Raw genomic sequence first — 19,178 nt, forward strand, 5'->3', positions numbered from 1 at the left:
TGATTCCAGTGTTCCTATTTTTGTTTAACAACTGGTAACTATATCTGAATCAATCCGCTAAAATACGATTATGTTCCATTAGCAACTTTTTTCTATTCACTTCTGAAAATAAACTATATTTCATAAAACGATCCCCTACCCTTGTATACTGTTTTCCAACTCTTACTCTTAGTTATCTAGGGTCCTGCCATCCCCAGTGTGAGCACTGCTTAGGGTCCATGAGACTCCTCTAAACTCTGACACACTGGGCTGGCCTTCCAAACTCTTTGCAAAAACTAAGTCTTTGAAAAGGTTCTGGTGTGAGCATTGCCTGGGGTCCCTGAGGCCCTTGGGAACTTTGACACACCAAAAGCCCATCTTGTGTATTATAGACTACCTGTAGACATCAGACTTGCTTGAAGGCCTGGCTTCCAGGTTGACATTGGGCCTGCCAAGGCTCCCTATAGTATAATGATTTCTCTTTCATTGTGTAATTTATTCATAATGGTCTATAATAATGTAATGATCCTTCTAAAAACATACATGGGGTTATTAGTAAAAGCTGGGGGGGTTTATTCTATATCTTTGCTTGAAAATCGGGTAGAAATCCTGCCTATAGGATTATTGCTGATTATGTGACCATTATACTTGTTTAGAGATCATGTTTATAGGGCCTTCTAATTATTTTGTTCTGTACTTCACTCGTATGCTAGAAATTCTGATTCTTTGCATTAGAAATAATGTCCACATGATCCATGCACATTTTATGAATTAGTAACCATGTCTATAGGATCTTGTCTGTTTGAATAACAATTTTTCCTAGCAATGTGCTTAAAGAATTCTACCTACGCATGGTTAATATAGATCCTGCCTATAGGAACTACAGATCATCTAGATACCATGCCTATAGGAAATAAAATAATCAATTCTGCATATAGTTATCATGCCTATAGGAAATGCATATAACATAAGTCTTGACACTTAGACATCATGCCTACAGGAAGTAAGTGTTCAAAATCAGTTTCTGCACTTAGAAATCATGCCTATAGGAAATAAAGGAATCAGTTTCGGCATTTAGAAAGCATGCCTATAGGATTTAAGATAAAACTGGCCTGTTAAAATCAGTAACTGGTTTACAGCTTAGATACCATGTCTATTGGGTTCTGCCCGATTATCACTTAGGCAAGCCTGCAAGTAAATTAAAATTCTGGGTCTAAAACTATGACTGCTTGTTTGACTTATGCCCGGATTAAGAGTATTAGTAAAAATCAATAGGCAAACTGATAGGTACTCGTCTGCTCGCTTTAATAAAACTAATGTGTATTCTGTTGTACTCGTTTAGATATCCTGCCTATAGGATCCTAAAATCATTTAAAGTGTTTTGTTTGAACAACGTGCATTTGTTTGTCTACTTGTGGAGGTTAATATGATCCCACTTAATTGCTCCTTATGTGACAGTCCTACTCGACTTTTGTTTGTCGCTTAGTTTTATCCTTTTAAAACACATAGGTGAGTCTAGAACCGCCTTAAATAGAGACCCTAAACACCTCCAGGGCCAGAGGTAAGGGACGGGTAGTGCACGCATAAGGTACGTACTGCATGTTATTAGAACACTTAGGTAATAATTGCAAAGGGGAGGGTAATCGGGTACTTAAGGAAATGATGACCTGTGCGCTATTGCTATGTGTAGCACCCCAACTTGGGGACGATTACCAAGTATTGCACAGAAGGTATCCTATGGGCAAAAAAACCTAGGACCCCCTTCACTCCTTGTTTTAAAAGTAATATCTATTTGTTTAAATTTCTTTATTTCCTTATAAGACTAATTCGCTTAAATTGAGTTTGGCCGGGACCCACCGTTGTGGACCTCGAGGGGTGCCTAACACCTTCCCCTCAAGGTAATTTCGAGCCCTTACCCAATCTCTGGTAATGTAAACTGGTTCATGAGTTATTTACTCTAGGTGCCCTAACACACCATAATCCGCTAGGTGGCGACTCTTCAAATCTCATACCCAATTCCCAAAAGGAAAGGAGTTGTCCCGAAATGTCGAAACCTGGACTCCGCGAGGAAAAAGGGGGGGCGCGACAGCATGGCGACTCTGCTAGGATATTTTTAGGCTCTTACCATGACAAACTTTCTTTTTGTGAATTAGTATTAAGCATGATTTATTCTGTTAATACGTGTGCACCCTTTCCCCTTCCCCCTTTATCTGGATTTAATTGCCTATTTGTTTCTAGATTTGTGGGAGGATCTTCCATCAAGTGATAAAAATCATGTGAAAAGGGTATTGGGAAATTTTCCTTCTTTATTGGACCTCCAGCCGAACAACATGTTAATCGAAGCTGCCACAATGTTCTTGTACAAAGAAAGAGTCGTGTTTCACTTTGGAAACATAGAAATGACCCCTCTCTTGGAACAAATAGGGGGATTCGCTGGGCTACCTTGGGATAGTCCTGGTTTACTGGTGGCGGAAAATCGCTCTACTAGGGGGTTTTTGAAGATGATGGGATTAAAGAAGAATGATGACTTGGAGTCCCTGAAGAATTCCTACATACCCTTCGACTTCCTCTATGAACGATACGGTCACAGCAGATCTTATCGTATTTTCGACGATGAATTCTCCATCACTTCCTTGGGTTGGATCCATCGCAGGGTTTTTGTGTTCATTGTCTGTTTCTTGGGTATGTTAGTTTTCCCGATCCAAGGGGACAGAATCCACACCAGACTAGCCATGGTAGCCAAAACCTTGATGGATGGGATATAGGGGTAAACATATACCATTGTCCCTATGATCATAGCAGACATATATCGGGCCTTAGAGCGCTGTCAGAAGGGGTACAAATACTTCGAAGGTTGTAATCTGCTGTTACAAGTTTGGTTGTTAGAGCATCTCCAAAAAGGTCAATACCGTCAAGAGCTTCCGTGATGGCCGTGGAATGACCACATAGCTTTCCATCATCCTAAGAGAATGACTTTTATCCCAGACAGGTTTGCTCAACCCGAAAATGCTATAGGATTGGCGCAGTTTTTCAGCAATTTGACCGACGATGAGGTTCAATGGATGTTCGAATGGTTCCCTACCGACGAGTTCATCATCAGATCTAGGGATGTTCCACACTTGATACTGATCGAGTTGAGGGGAATATACCCTTATGCTCCCATCAGAGTCATGAGACAGGCAGGCAGGAAGCAGGTCATACTGCGAGTTGCTAAAATGAGTCACTACAGGGCAGATTTTTAGGATGACGATGTCCCATACAAATGTGAAGCTCAGCATATGTGGCATTTGAAAATTATTGTGGAAAAGGATACCATCGAGCCAGATCGATATCATGCTGGTCATGTGTACTTTTACCCATCATGGTTAGAGGATAACATAGCAGGAATATTCGAGCCAAGGGTTGGCCCAAGAAATAAAGTCATAGATGAAGTTGCCGAGATACAAGTGAAGTATAACAAACTACGCAAAAGAGTTCACAAGTCCGAGGCCGAGCATCGGGAGCGACACAAGACCGACATGGAACTAATTAATGAATGAAGGGAGATGGCTGTTAAATCAAGCGAAAGGTTGGAATATCTGGAGTACAGTCTGATGGAATTGGAGGGAAAAATGAGGAAGAGAGTTACCGATTGCCATAACACCGAAGGAAGCGAAGGAGGACATTTAGCAAGGGCATACCTACTGCTGGACCTGCGCGAACTGGGGAATTTGATCGACGAAGCCAAAAACATCCAGCCTGGAGAAGGTCCTTCTGCGACCAAGTAGATTAGGTTTATTTGCTTTTTCAAATGTAATAAGGCCGGGTGCTATTAGTGACTTATCTTATTTAGTGTCGTTTTAGATTCATCTATTTTTACATTAATGAAATGAGGCAATTATTGGCACTGAAATTCTCCAAATCTATTTGTCGCTAGGCCTATCTCGGGCACCACGAGGCTCCCAAATTAGGACGCGAATTTATATTCCCGCAATATGTGTTTAAATACTACAAACATTTCAGAATCCTTACTAACTTGTCTACCTTTTGTTTTCTTTATTTTTATTATTCCCATCCCCTACGGTTGGTTCGCACATACTGGCATCATCAGCATATCACACTAGATCTAGAGGCCCTCCACCTCCTCTTCCTCCGAGTAATCCAAAAAGTAGAGGAAAAGCTAAGATGGATGACTTGAGTGGTATACGAAAAGAAAATGCTGAGAATATTGAAACTTCAGACGGTCGGAGTACTCCGGCCCAAAATGATTTGGTCCTGCGATTGGAGCAGAAAATACTGGAGTTACAAGGAGAACTTGAGCAGGTCTGCAACTTGGCAAACCTTTCCCTCACTCTGAACGTCCCAGACGTTAACCAACAAAATGTTCAAAACCCAGCACCTCCTCAAAATATGCCAAACCAACGTCCACAAAATCCTCCCGCACCCCATCAATACGCCACACCACCTCAAAATCCCAATCCTCTACCGGTACCAACTCCTCTACAACACCATCATCAACCAACTCAGTACCCACAGACCACTACCTATCACACTCCTCAGAACACACCACAACCTATTCCCGATCCTCAAAACTCGACCAACGACCACCACTACACCCAAATCCCTGGCACCCACCAAAACAACCCCATATACGTAGAAACCTTACCTCACTCCACTCAACCAATCTCCTATACACTAGAATCTGCCAAGAAGGACCTGCCTATCAAGAACATGGCCAAGGAGCTCAAGAAGTTGACAAGTCGCGTTCAGGGTGTTGAAGGAGGTAAAGGGATAGAAGGTTTGAACTACGAGGATTTATGCATACAACCAGATGTGGAACTACCGGAGGCTTACAAACCTCCCAAGTTCGAAATGTTTGACGGAACGGGTGATCCTAAGGTTCACCCAAGAACTTATTGTGACAAGCTCGTGAGGGTCGGAAAAGATGAAGGGATTCGAATGAAGTTCTTCATGAGAAGTCTTACCGCAGATGTCCTGTCCTGGTACATAAGCCAGAATCCTAGGAAGTGGGCTAATTGGGTGAGAATGGCATCAGAATTTATGGATCGATTCAGGTTTAATACGGAGAATGCACCAGATGTCTTCTATATCTAGAACCTAAAGAAGAAGCCAACTAAGACTTTCCGCGAGTATGCTACTCGATGGAGGTCGGAAGCAGCCAAGGTCAGACCAGCATTAGACGAGGAACAGATGAACAAGTTCTTTGTCCGGGCACAGGACCCATAGTATTATGAAAGGCTATTGGTTATTGAGAATCATAAGTTCTCCGATATCATCAAACTCGGAGAAAGGATTGAAGAGGGTATTAAAAGCGGGATGGTGACAAATTTCGAGGCACTGCAGGCCACGAACAAAGCATTGCAATCAGGTGGCATATCAAAGAAGAAAGAAGTAGGGGCAGTGATGGTGGCCCAAAGCCCAAAATTTCCACTTACATACCAAACACCTCTAGCTACATACCAACCCTCACCTCCCAGATATTCTCAATCCGCCACCACCTATCACACATATAACACCCAGCCAGCCTACTATCATTCGCCTTCAGCTCATCCAAATTACCAGAAACCCCAACCTAATTTTGATCGCAAACCACCCAGACAGTACACCGCCATTGCTGAACCCATCGACCAGCTGTAAGAAATATTAAAGCCTGCTGGTTATGTCACTCTTATTCCCGTTGTGGCAATAAAGAATTCATCTCAATCGGTCAACCCAAACAAAACATGTGCATATCATTCCGGTAAGAAAGGGCATACTATTGATGAGTGCCAGACATTGAAAGATAAGATCCATACATTGATTGATAATAAAGTCATACAGGGGAAGGACGCCGCACCCAACGTCTGCAACAATCCTCTTCCAGATCATAGGAGCGAAGGGATCAATGTGATAGAAACTGACAAGGAATGGGACCCCGAGGGATCAATCAGACTTATCAAAAAGGGTGACGATCCTAAGAAGCCCGCAGTCACTCTCAATCCTATTGTGGTACAGGTACAGCCGCCAGTTGAGGTTGAGGTAACCGTATCGGTTCCATTTGAGGTAGAGGTAGCACCACCTTCAGCCACACCTGTTCCGTTTGAGGTAGAAATGGACACACCTTTCACAGTGACAGTAGAAACCACACATCCTTTCTGGTCCAACGCCAAACCTTGGGATTACGCTGCCAAAGCTAGGCGAAAGGGAAAAGCAAAGATGGAAGAATCTGGCCCCGCACAAGGGATGACCAGAACTGGAAGGATCTATACATCCGAAAATTTGGGAGGATCAAGCAAGGAGGCCGCTCCCAAGCAGCCTATCATTGAAACTGGCCCAGACGATCTTTGGAGAAAGGTGCAAGTAAGAGAGTATTCTGTGGTTGATCATCTGAAAAAAACACCCATCCAGATATCCATCATGTCGCTATTACAAAATTCTGAGGCACCTAGGAGTGCTCTGATGAAGGTGTTGAATGAAGCTTACGTTTCCAACAATATCACCAGTGGAGAGATGGCCAACATGGTAGGGCAAGTATTGGAGAGCCACAAGATCACTTTTCATGAAGACGAGCTACCACCAGAAGGACCGAGTCACAACAGGGCACTGCATATCACGGTACAGTTTGAAGACAAATTCATTGTCAGGGTCCTAATAGATGGGGGTTCAAGCCTCAACATTTGTCCATTGACTACTCTGAAAAGGTCGAGCAAAGATTTCCATGAGATACGAGCAGGGAGTATGAACGTAAAAGCATTTGATGGATCTCAAAGGGCCACGATTTGAGAAATTAACCTTTGTCTGCAGATGGGACCAACTTGGTTCGATGTTGAGTTTCAAGTACTAGACATATATGCTACATACAATATTCTATTGGGACGACATTGGATACATGTTGGTGGGGCTATAGCTTCCACGCTACACCAGGCCGTGAAGTTCGAATGGAACCATCAGAAGGTAATCATTCACGGAGATGGAAGTAACCCCATTTACACCAGTCAAACTCTCCCGGTTATCGAGAATAGAAGAAGGCTGGGTGGAGAAACTTATCACCACATTGAACATGTAAACGCAACTGAGAAGGACAAGTGGTAGAGTAATAAAATAGAAAGCATGCTAGCATGGCCTGGGTATGAACCCGGCAAAGGGCTTGGGAAGGAACTCCAGGGCATCACTAAGTCAATATAACCGAAACGTCATGGTACTGCCTTTGGACCTGGGTATCAGTATACCTGGCAGGAGTATGATGATTGGTCGCCACCATGGCGTGGTCCCTATTACCCTCTCGAGCAGCCAATGCCGCATCTGAGTCAGACCTTTCACCAGGCCGATACAATATGGGGATCTGCAGAGGAGGAAGCTTTGGCTGGGTTGAGGAACTTGTTTCTACAAGACGAGGATATGGATTGCAATGTGATAGTTGAGGAGGAGGAGGAGGAAGAAGGCCTTACCATTCAGACAGTGGAGAGGGGAGCATTTCTCAAGAACTAGATCGCCACGCCATCTAGGGCCAGACGAGTCCCAGGGTAGCATGGCTACTAATTTTATTTGAAAAAAAATAAGTCTTTTTTTGAGCATTTAGTTTTTAAGATGTCTTCCTTTCAGTATTTTGTTTTGGAAAACATTGTTTTGAAGTCATTCAAACGATATTTCATTTAACATTTCAGCATTTATCAAATAGTTTGTTGTTTTACTATCGTTATCTTTCATATCTTTCTTCTACAGCATTACTATTTCTTACCTTGATGAACCAACGACTGTGATATGTAATGAGACAACGCGACATAAGGATAGTGACTCGGAAGAAGAGAATGAAATACCTAAGGAAGTTATCAGAGAAGTCAAGAATTTTGAAAACAAACCTAATTCCAACCTAGATGAAACCGACGCAATCAATTTGGGAGATTCCGAAACGATCAAACAAACTCACATAAGCATTCACCTATCACCGTCAGAAAAGAAAGAATACACTCGTTTCCTAAAAGAATATGAGGATATTTTTGCATGGTCATATGATGACATGACAGGCCTGAGCACATCCATAGTGGCTCATAAGTTGCCTACCAATCCAATGTGTCCGCCGGTGAAGCAGAAACTCAGAAATTCAAACCAGACATGAGCCTAAAGATCAAGGAAGAAGTTACTAAGCAGATCAAAGCCAAAGTCCTCAGAGTAATTGAGTACCCAACCTGGTTAGCCAACATCGTACCGGTTCTAAAGAAAGATGGGAATGTCAGGGTGTGTGTTGACTGTTGGGATTTAAATAGAGCAAGTCCCAAGGACGATTTCCCACTGCCAAATATACACACTCTGATTGACAATTGTGCCAAGCATGAACTCCAATCCTTTGTAGATTGCTTCGCGGGTTATCATCGGATTTGGATGGATGAAGAAGACGCAGAGAAAACAACTTTCATTACACCATGGGTGCATACTGCTATAAAATAATGTCGTTCGGTCTGAAGAATGCTGGGGCCACCTATATGAGAGCAACAACAACCATCTTCCATGATATGATACACAAGTAAATAGAGGTATATGTCGACAACGTCATCATCAAATCCAAGAAAGCCACAGATCACATAGCAGACTTGAGGATGTTCTTTGACAGGCTACGGAGGTACAATTTAAAACTGAACCCCGCAAAATGTGCATTCGGGGTTCCTGCTGGAAAATTGTTGGGATTCATCGTCAGCCGCCGCGGAATCGAGTTGGACCCGTCAAAAGTTAAAGCTATCCAAGAGTTACCACCACCAAAGAGCAAGAAGGACGTGATGAGCTTCCTGGGACGCCTCAATTACATCAGCCGCTTCATAGCACAGTCCACAGTAATATGCGAACCCATCTTCAAAATGTTGAGGAGGGATGCTGAAACCAGTTGGACGGAAGATTGTCAAAGGGCTTTGGACAAAATCAAGGAATACCTGTCCACGCCACCAGTCCTAGTCCCGCTAGAACGTGAGAGACCTTTGCTACTCTATTTGTCCGTACTAGATGGGGCTTTTGGCTGTATTTTGGACAACACGACGAGACGGGAAGAAAGGAGCAAGCCATATATTACTTGAGTAAGAAGTTCACACCTTATGAAGCACGGTACTCTCTGCTAGAACGCACTTGCGGTGCTTTGACATGGACAGCTCAAAAATTGAGGCATTATTTCTGTGCATATACCACATACCTCATATCAAGGATGGATCCTCTAAAGTACATCTTTCAGAAGCCTATGCCCACCGGGAAGTTAGCCAAATGGAAAATATTGCTGAGTGAGTTCGATATCATCTATGTAACTCAGAAGGCAGTCAAAGGACGAGCTTTGGCAGACCATCTTGCTAAAAATCGTGTAGGAGAAGAATACGAACCGCTAAAGACGTATTTTCCTGACGAAGAAGTGTCATTCGTAAGAGAAGAAATTGCTGAAGCCTGCGACGGTTGGAGAATGTTTTTCGACGGAGCTACAAACTTCAAAGGAGTGGGTATTGGAGCGGTGTCAGAGACAGGTCAGCATTACTCGGTATCTGCAAAGCTTAGATTTCCATGTACCAACAATATGGCAGAATATGAAGCTTGCATCATGGGACTTAATTTGGCCATCGACATGAATATACAAGAGTTGCTGGTAATTGGTGATTCGGATCTCCTGGTACATCAGGTTGAAGGAGAATGGGCTATGGAAAACACCAAGATACTACCATACCTATATCATGTGCAATAACTTATGAAGAGGTTCACGAAGATAGAATTCAAACATGTTCCAAGAATCCAGAACGAGTTCGCAGACGCGCTGGCTACTTTGTCATCAATGATACAACATCCAGACAAGAATTTCATCGATCCAATTTTGGTGAGGATCCATAATCATCCGGCATACATTGCCCATGTTGAAGAAGAAACAGACAGAAAATCCTGGTTCCACGACATCAAAGAGTACTTGACAAAAGGAGAATACCCGGAGCATGCAAACCATACTTAGAAACGCACACTTCGGAGGTTGTCCAATCACTTCTTCTAAAGCAGAGGAACCCTGTATAGAAGAACTCCTGATCTGGGACTATTAAGGTGTGTTGATGCAAAAGAGGCTTCCAAATTGCTCGAGGAAGTACATGCCGGAACCTGCGGACCACATATGAATGGTTTTGTTCTAGCCAAGAAGATACTCAGAGCTGGATATTTTTGGATGACTATGGAAACATATTGCATCCGGTATGTCCAGAAATGCCACCAATGCCAGATACATGCAGACATGATAAGGGTACCACCAAATGAGCTCAATGCAACGAGTGTACCTTGGCCTTTTGCCGCTTGGGGAATGGATGTCATCGGTCCAATCGAGCCTGCTGCTTCAAACGGGCACAGGTTCATTTTAGTGGCCATCGATTACTTCACAAAATGGGTAGAGGCTGCATCTTACAAAGTTTTAACTAAGAAAGTCGTCGCAGATTTTGTTAGGGATCGTATTGTTTGTCGATTCGGGGTCCCCGAGTCCATCAACACTGATAATGCCGCCAATATCAACATCAATCTGATGAAAGCCATGTGTGAAACTTTTAAAATCAAGCACAAAAATTCCACAGCATACAGGCCTCAAATGAACGTAGCCGTGGAAGCTGCCAACAAGAACATCAAGAAGATACTAAGGAAAATGGTAGAAAATCACAAGCAATGGAAGGAGAAGTGACCATTCACCTTATTGGGATACCGTACAATAGTCCGCACATCAACCGGGGCAACTCCCTATTCGCTGGTCTATGGTACCGAAGCTGTCATTCCCGCGGAGGTGGAAATTCCTTCTTTAAGGATCATACAAGAAGCCGAACTCAGTGATGCAGAATGGATAAGGTGTCATTATGAGCAATTAGCCCTCATAGAAAGAAAAAGGATGAATGCAGTGTGTCATGGTCAGCTTTATCAGAACAGAATGTCCAAAGCCTTCAACAAAAGGGTCAGACCAAGACAATTCATACCGGGGCAGCTGGTGCTGAAGCGAATCTTCCCATATCAAGATGAAGCCAAATGGAAATTTTCACCTAACTGGCAAGGTCCTTACATGGTTCATAGGGTACTAACAGGAGGAGCATTCATACTTGCAGAGATGGACGGAGTAGTCTGGCCAAAACCTATCAATTCAGATGCAGTCAAGAGATACTATGTTTAGATTGTTTACATTCCTTCATCTAATGTAACTGAACTACGCTTGACCTGATTCCCGTTTAAGAGAGGATACGTAGGCAGCCCTGTGGGTTCGATCACATCTTAATAAAATCTTCATTTCCCTCAGAACCAGAAACTGGGGCAGAATTTTGAGGAGGACCCTCAAAATTTTGGAGCAAGTCCAGCCGACACCATCATATGCCAGATAGTCAGAAATCGGTTAAGTAACTGGGGCAGAATTTTGAGAAGGATTCTCAAAATTCCGAAGCAGATCCAACAAATTTTGTTGAACGCAAAATGGCCGAAGGATCATTTACCAAACTGGGGCAGAATTTTGAGGAGGACCCTCAAAATTCTAGTGCAAGGAAGCCGCAATGTCTCTAAAAGTGTTAAAGTCACTGGTTCATCTAATTTATTGGATATTATATACCACTATGTTTTCTAATATAACTCTATTTCATCAATAAGTACATATTTTCGAAAACTTCATTTCTATGGCAGCCAGGTGTTACCCAGGGTAACTCGAACAGGGTCCCGAGAGCGGAGCAAGAAGACAAGGGCACGAACCAACCTCTCCTACAAAACTCACGATTTTTCTTTGGACGCAGGCACAGTGAACATAACAGGAGTTTCCGCAAATATACACGTATTAAAATCACTATCAATCAGGCCACCAGACGCAAATATATCTCCAGCTAAGAAATATTCTACTCCTATTTGCTACTTCATCACTGCATAAGGCTAAGCATTGCCTTCCCTTTGGATGAGACTAAGCCCTATCTCAAATCTTGCATGAGGCTAAGCCCAGCCTCCGTATTTGCATAAGGCTAAGCATTGCCTTCTCTTTGCATAAGACTAAGCCCTATCTCGAATCTTGCATGAGGCTAAGCCTTGCCTCCGTATTTGCATAAGGCTAAGCATTGCCTTCTCTTTCCATAAGACTAAGCCCTACCTCGAACCTTGCATGAGGCTAAGCCCTGCCTCCGTATTTGCATAAGGCTAAGCATTGCCTTCTCTTTGCATGAGACTAAGGCCTGTCTCGAATCTTGCATAAGGCTATGCCCTAACTCCGTATTCGCATAAGGCTAAGCATTGCCTTCTCTTTGCATGAGACTGAGCTCTGTCTCGAATCTTGCATGAGGCTAAGCCTTATCTCCGTATTTACATAAGGCTAAGCATTGCCTTCTCTTTACATTAGACTAAGCCATGTCTCAAATCTTGCAAGAGGCTAAATCTTGCCTCCCTATTTGCATAAGGCTAAGCATTGCCTTCTCTTTGCATGAGACTAAGCCCTGTCTCAAATCTTGCATGAGGCTAAGCCTTGCCTCCCTATTTGCATAAGTCTAAGCATTGCCTTCTCTTTGCATGAGACTAAGCCCTGTCTCAAATCTTGCATGAGGCTAAGCCCTGCCTCCGTATTTGCATAAGGCTAAGCATTGCCTTCTCTTTGCATGAGACTAATCCCAGTCTCAAATCTTGCATGAGGCTAATCCCTGCCTCCGTATTTGCATAAGGCTAAGCATTTCCTTCTCTTCGCATGAGACTAAGCCCTGTCTCAAATCTTGCATGAGGCTAAGCCTTGCCTCCCTATTTGCATAAGGCTAAGCACTGCCTTCTCGTGAGACTAAGCTTTGTCTCCTGCTGCATAAGTGCTGCTCTATTCTAAACTTTGCATTATCTTCTTCTCTCGGGGCTAAGCTCTGCCCCCAAACTCTGCACAAGACTAAGCTTTGCCTTGTTATTACCTTTGGTATCATGTCTCTGCACTTCATGAGGCTGATGCATAGCCAACTTGTCCAAAGGCGTCATAGTCGGAAGGCATCATCCTCATAGCCTGAAGACACCATGTCATGGCCTGAGGATCTCTCAATACTACACATCATTATTCAAAGGCGTCATGGTTCAGAGGCACCATTTTCATGGCCAAAGAACATCATTTCATGGCCTGCAAATCCCCTATCTCATGACTCATGGCCCAGGACATCATGGTCTAAGGACATCATCTTCTCTGTCCAAAGACAACCTTCATGGTCCAAAGGGAATTTGCATCATGTTTAAATTCTCGCAATAATCTTAATACTCGCATGCATCGTGTTTTAAGTTTTGCAGGAAATCCAGGAGGTAACCGTTCTTCAAACAGGAGCAACCCTCGCTCCGGTTTTTGCTCATACCTTGCTGTTATTGCAAACATAACCGACTCCCATCAATCACCTGCCTTTACTCTGTGACCGTTCAGATATCTGCCTTGCGATACATCCATCATGATTTAGATTCGCCTTCATAACTCCGCACAGACCCGTCTAATACTATCCTACTCAAAAGAAACCCTTTTTTGAAACAGACTACCATTCCTATTCCGTCGGCTTCATTCACCGGCGGGTCCAGAACTACACATGGCCTGATTCCTGTAAAACCAGGGATATATAGGCAGCTCAGAGACCAGGGTGCGGCCTATATTATTCAAACACCCCATTCGGTCAAAATCAGTCATTATTTCTTTACCCGAAAACTCTTTCATCCTTCCCGGGTAAAGAGGTGCAGCTGTTGATACCCGGATTTTCCCTCATATATTTCAAAATGCATATATACTTTCAAAACAATACATGTGCATCAATCAATATTTTCCATAATTTCTGCATTTTTAAAGGATTTTTAATTAATTCATCCTAGCATTTTATTATGTAAATGATTACTAATTGCATCACAAAGGATTTTATAATAATTTCATTGCTTAATTTTTATCATTTATATTTATATTAAACTTTAATTATCTTATGCATAACCCTATTTACATTTCTAGGCTATAATTGCAATAACTTTGCAATAATAGCCCGTATGTGCATAATTACTTTACTTTACACGAAAATGACTTTTTATAATACTAAGTAATTCTTTTAAATCATTTTTATGCATGAAATCATTTTTATCATTTTATTAACTATTTTTACAAATTATTTTATCAATTAATTGGGTACTATAACAAATAGCCTCTTTAATTTTGTTAAATTCGGACCTTATCCCAAATTGTTACCCCCAGCCCAATTAAAATCCCAGCCCAATACCCACGACCCAATTTCCTAACCCGACCCACCCAAAGATTTAATCCTGGCCGTGATCTTAGAAGATCAACGGTCCAAGATTAAGTTTCCTTTTTTAACTTAACCCAAACCCTACCTCATTTACAAAATCCGCCGCCCTTGAATCCCTCCTCCTCACTTCTCTCTCAAACCCTCCCCTAATCCTAGCCCGCCATCATCGGAAACCCTTCAATCCATGAGGGTTCCCTTTGATTTGAGGCCACATCTAACCTCCTATTTCTACTGGCTATTCAATTTCCTTGTTATTTGATGGGGTCTCGAAGAGATTCAACCCAGACCTGGCTTCAACTCTTCATTTTTTCTCGATTAACCTGCCTATATTCATCTCTATGTTTCTGAGTGCTGGTATCTTCGTGTTCATGGCTTCAAATCTTTGGTTCAAACCAGATTTTTCTCACCTCTGTTTATTTTTTACATGACCTAACTATTCCTGGTTAAATCGTTCAGATCTCCTTAGATCTGAAACGGTTTGAGTTTGTTTGTTACTTTTCTTTTAGTATTCTGCTACTTTTCTTATTATTGTTGGCCAATTTTTGTTTTTCCCTAAAAACTAGGGTTTCATCTTTTCAAGTTTCTGCAAATGCTATAAAATGCCTAAAGGCTCAATTCCGGCCTTTCTTCTTTACTGTTCGACCAGTTTCTTTGCTTAATGTTTCATCTCTATACATGCTTGAAGTTTTCTGTTTTTCAATTATTTACCTCACTGATCTTGCCCGTTTACCTTGACTCTATTAGATAAACGTATTAATCGGTTTACTTGCTTAATTAGGGTTTGAAATTATATTTTTCTTTTTAAAATTGGTATTTTTCTGAGATTTTTATTTATTCTTTCCTTATATGTGACTTATAATTGGTACCGCCTTCCTTTATTATGCTACTGGCCTGATTTCTGGGTTTGATTTGTTCCGACCAAATGGTCTCTGACTTTTTTCTTACATTATTAAACCTCAATTCTGTCCGCTAATTGATTTCGTATGAGATTTTCCCTAATTTAAGGGGTCTTTCCGGATCCTATCGTGTTAATTGATTGAGTTTGGCCTTAATTAATTGGTTTAATGTTTTGCATACCTTATTTGTGAACTCTTAATTTCCTTTACCTTATTTGTTCTACTCTGCTGAATGTTATATAACCTCCTCATTCTAATTTTTGAAAACACACGAACACACGCTCAGACTAAGACATCTATACTTACAAGCACACACGGATACACACTGGCACACTTACACAATTTCAGTTTCTTTGAATTGCTGCACTATCTAGCCGGCTGAAAGCCAAGGCTAGACTTTTGGATTTCATTCATCTTCACCTTCCTGTTTGCTATCTCCTTAACTGGTATGCCTCAATTTCCGTTATCATGCTCTCCTTTATATGCTATGTAGTCATGTTCGTTATGAATTTCAACATGCTTCTGTTTGCTCTATGTTCCTGTTTATTACTCTCTCTTAACCAGCATGACCTATTTCCTGTTTAACTTACCCTGTCTTCTATGTTAGTATGGATAGTACACTTGAGCATGTTCCTGTTTGATCCATGACACTTATTTACCTATTTCTCAACTAGCATGTCCCAATTCCTATCCTGTTTTATGTGCTGATAATCTGCTTTAGCATGTTCCTGATCAATTCATGGCTTCTGTTTACTTCTTTCAAGAATAATGTGCTTTAGATTATTACTATCTTTTTATGTATGGCTGTCTGATTAGCCATTTGACTTCAGCATGTTTCTATCTGTTAAATACATGTCTATATAATTTCACTTAGTAATAGTTAGTAGATTAAGTCAACTCCAGCAATGTAAAACCTTGTTTGTGACTCTGTTCTGTCTAGGGTTCCAGTGGTCCTGTTTTTGTTTAACTACTGGTAACTATATCTGAATCAATCTGCTGAAATATGATTATGTTCCGTTTGCAACTTGTTTCTATTCACTTCTGAAAATAAACTGTTTTTCATAAAACGATCCCCTACCCTTGTATACTATTTTCCAACTCTTACTCTTGGTTATCTAGGGTCCTGCTACCCCAGTGTAAGCACTGCTTAGGGTCCATGAGACCTCTCTAAACTCTAACACACTGGGGCTGGCCTTCCTAACTCTTTGCAAAAACTTTATCTTTGAAAAGGTTCTGGTGTGAGCATTGCCCGGGGTCCTTGAGGTCCTGGGAAACTTTGACACACCAGAAGCCCATCTTGTGTATTATGGACTACCTGTGGACATCAGGCTTGCTTAAAGGCCTGGCTTTCAAGTTGACATTAGGCCTGCCAAGGCTCCCTATAGTATAATGATTTCTCTTTCATTGTGTAATTTATTCATAATGGTCTGTAATAATGTAATGATCCTTCTAAAAACATACATGGGGTTATTAGTAAAAGTTGGGGGGTTTATTCTATATCTTGGCTTGAAACTCAGGTAGAAATCCTGCCTATAGGATTATTGCTGATTATGTGAGCATTATACTTGTTTAGAGATCATGTTTATAGGGCTTTCTAATTGTTTTGTTCTGTACTTCACTCGTATGCTAGAAATTCTAATTCTTTGCATTAGAAATCATGTCCATAGGATCCATGCACATTTTATGCATTAGTAACCATGTCTATAGGATCTTGTCTGTTTGAATAATAATTTTTCCTGGCAATGTGCTTAAAGAATTCTGCCTACGCATGATTAATAGAGATCCTGCCTATAGGAACTAAAGATCATCTAGATACCATGCATATAGGAAATAAAATAATCAATTCTGCATATAGTTATCATGCCTACAGGAAATGCATATAAAATAAGTCTTGACACTTAGACATCATGCCTACAGGAAGTAAGTGTTCAAAATCAGTTTCTGCACTTAGAAATCATGCCTATAGGAAATAAAGGAATCAGTTTCTGCATTTAAAAAGCATGCCTATAGGATTTAAGATAAAACCGGCCTGTTAAAATCAGTAACTGGTTTACATCTTAGATACCATATCTATAGGGTTCTGCCCGATTATCACTTAGGCAAGCCTGTATGTAAATTAAAATCCTGGTCTAAACTATGACTGCTTGTTTGACTTATGCCCGAATTCAGAGTATTAACGAAAAACAGTAGGCAAACTGATAGGTACTCGTCTACTCGCTTTAATAAAACTAATGTGTATTTTGTTGTGCTCGTTTAGATATCCTACCTATAGGATCCTAAAATCATTTAATGTGGTTTGTTTGAACAGTGTGCATTTGTTTGTCTACTTGTGGAGGTTAATATGAGCCCACTTAATTGCTCCTTATGTGACAGGCCTACTTGACTTTTGTTTGTCGCTTAGTTTTCTCCTTTTAAAACACATAGGTAAGTTTAGAACCGCCTTAAATAGAGGCCCTAAACACCTCCAGGGCCAGAGGTAAGGGACGGGTAGTGCACGCATAAGGCACATACTAGATGTTATTAGAACGCTTAGGTAATAATTGAAAAGGGGAGGGTAATCGGGTAGTAAAGAAAATTGACCTGTGCGCTGTTGCTATGTGTAGCACCCCAACTTGGGGACGATTACCAAGTATTGCACAGAAGTGATCCTATAGGCTAAAAAACCTAGGACCCCCTTTACTCCTTGTTTTAAAAGTAATATCTATTTGTTTAAATTGCTTTATTTCCTTATAAGACTAATTCACTTAAATTGAGTTAGGCCGGGACCCACCGTTGTGGATCTTGAGGGGTGCTAACACCTTCCCCTCAAGGTAATTACGAGCCCTTACCCAATCTCTGGTAATGTAAATTGGTTCATGAGTTATTTGCTCTAGATGCCCCAACGCACCTTAATCCGTTAGGTGGCCACTCTTCAAATCTCATACCCAATTCCCAAAAGAAAAGGAGTTGTCCCGAAATGTCGAAACCCGGACTCCGCGAGGAAAAAGGGAGGGGGGCGCGACAGTTGCTAGCAGTTGTTATGTTTGGGCTGGATTTGCCCTGTTCAGTACTGAGTGATTGAGTGTGTCGAGTAATTGAGCATGATGAGCGGAAAGTGTGAGACAGTGAGATTGAGTAGTCTAAGAGTGTGAGTACATGAGTTCATCACTGGGATTCATTGATTGTTATGTACATCCACGTACATGCATATAGATGCATTTTTCTACTTGTTGTACGGTATAACGTCATTCAAGACTTTTCATATATATTGACATGTAGGCATGGAGATGTATTTTATTCATGCCATTTGAAAATGAAACATTTACCTTTGAAAGATTTGGAAAAAACTACAGTTTTCAAACATACTCGTATTTTTGGCGATTTCGGTAAAAGATTGAGTTTTACTATTATACTTGAAAAGAAAATGGTTAATTTCTGTATTTAAATACGAGCTGAGCATTTTATTATTGAATTATTACTTGTGCTGCTTTAATTGTATTGTTATGAGAAGTTACTGGTTATCGGTGTGGACTCTGACCTTGGTACAAGCTCGTCACTACTTTCAACCTAAGGTTAGGTTTGTTACTTATTAAGTACATGGGGTTGGTTGTACACATACTACACTTTTGCACCTTGCATGCAGATTTTTGATGCTGGTGTTGCTGTGTATGGCGAGAGCTGGAATGGAAGATGTACCTGCGATCTGATCATAGCTGCCTCTTGTTCATGGTAGCTTTAGAATAGTTAATCTGTTCATGTATATTCTAAACAGATGTTGTATTTTATTTCACACCAGCTTTGTAAATTCTAAATCTTAGAAGCTCGTGATTTGTACTACCAGTCCTTGGGAAGTGTATAAATGTTAAGTTATTTCATCATTTATTTTCTTAGAAAATCTCATTGAATTGGATTGTTGTTAATTGGCTTACCTAACGGGTTAGGTTGGATTTTGGATTTTGGACCGTGAGAGAGAGAGAGAGAGAGAGAGAGAGAGAGTTAGGGATTTTTTTAACCCAAATCCCAATCAGTCAATTTTTGACGAACTCTACAAAATCTGAACCCCCTTAACCGCTAAGCCAAGCTTTTGGGCGGGGCGATTTTGACCTTGTGC

This window comes from Nicotiana attenuata, unplaced genomic scaffold (genome assembly GCF_001879085.1).
Source record: "Nicotiana attenuata strain UT unplaced genomic scaffold, NIATTr2, whole genome shotgun sequence".
In the NCBI taxonomy this organism is placed as follows: domain Eukaryota; kingdom Viridiplantae; phylum Streptophyta; class Magnoliopsida; order Solanales; family Solanaceae; genus Nicotiana; species Nicotiana attenuata.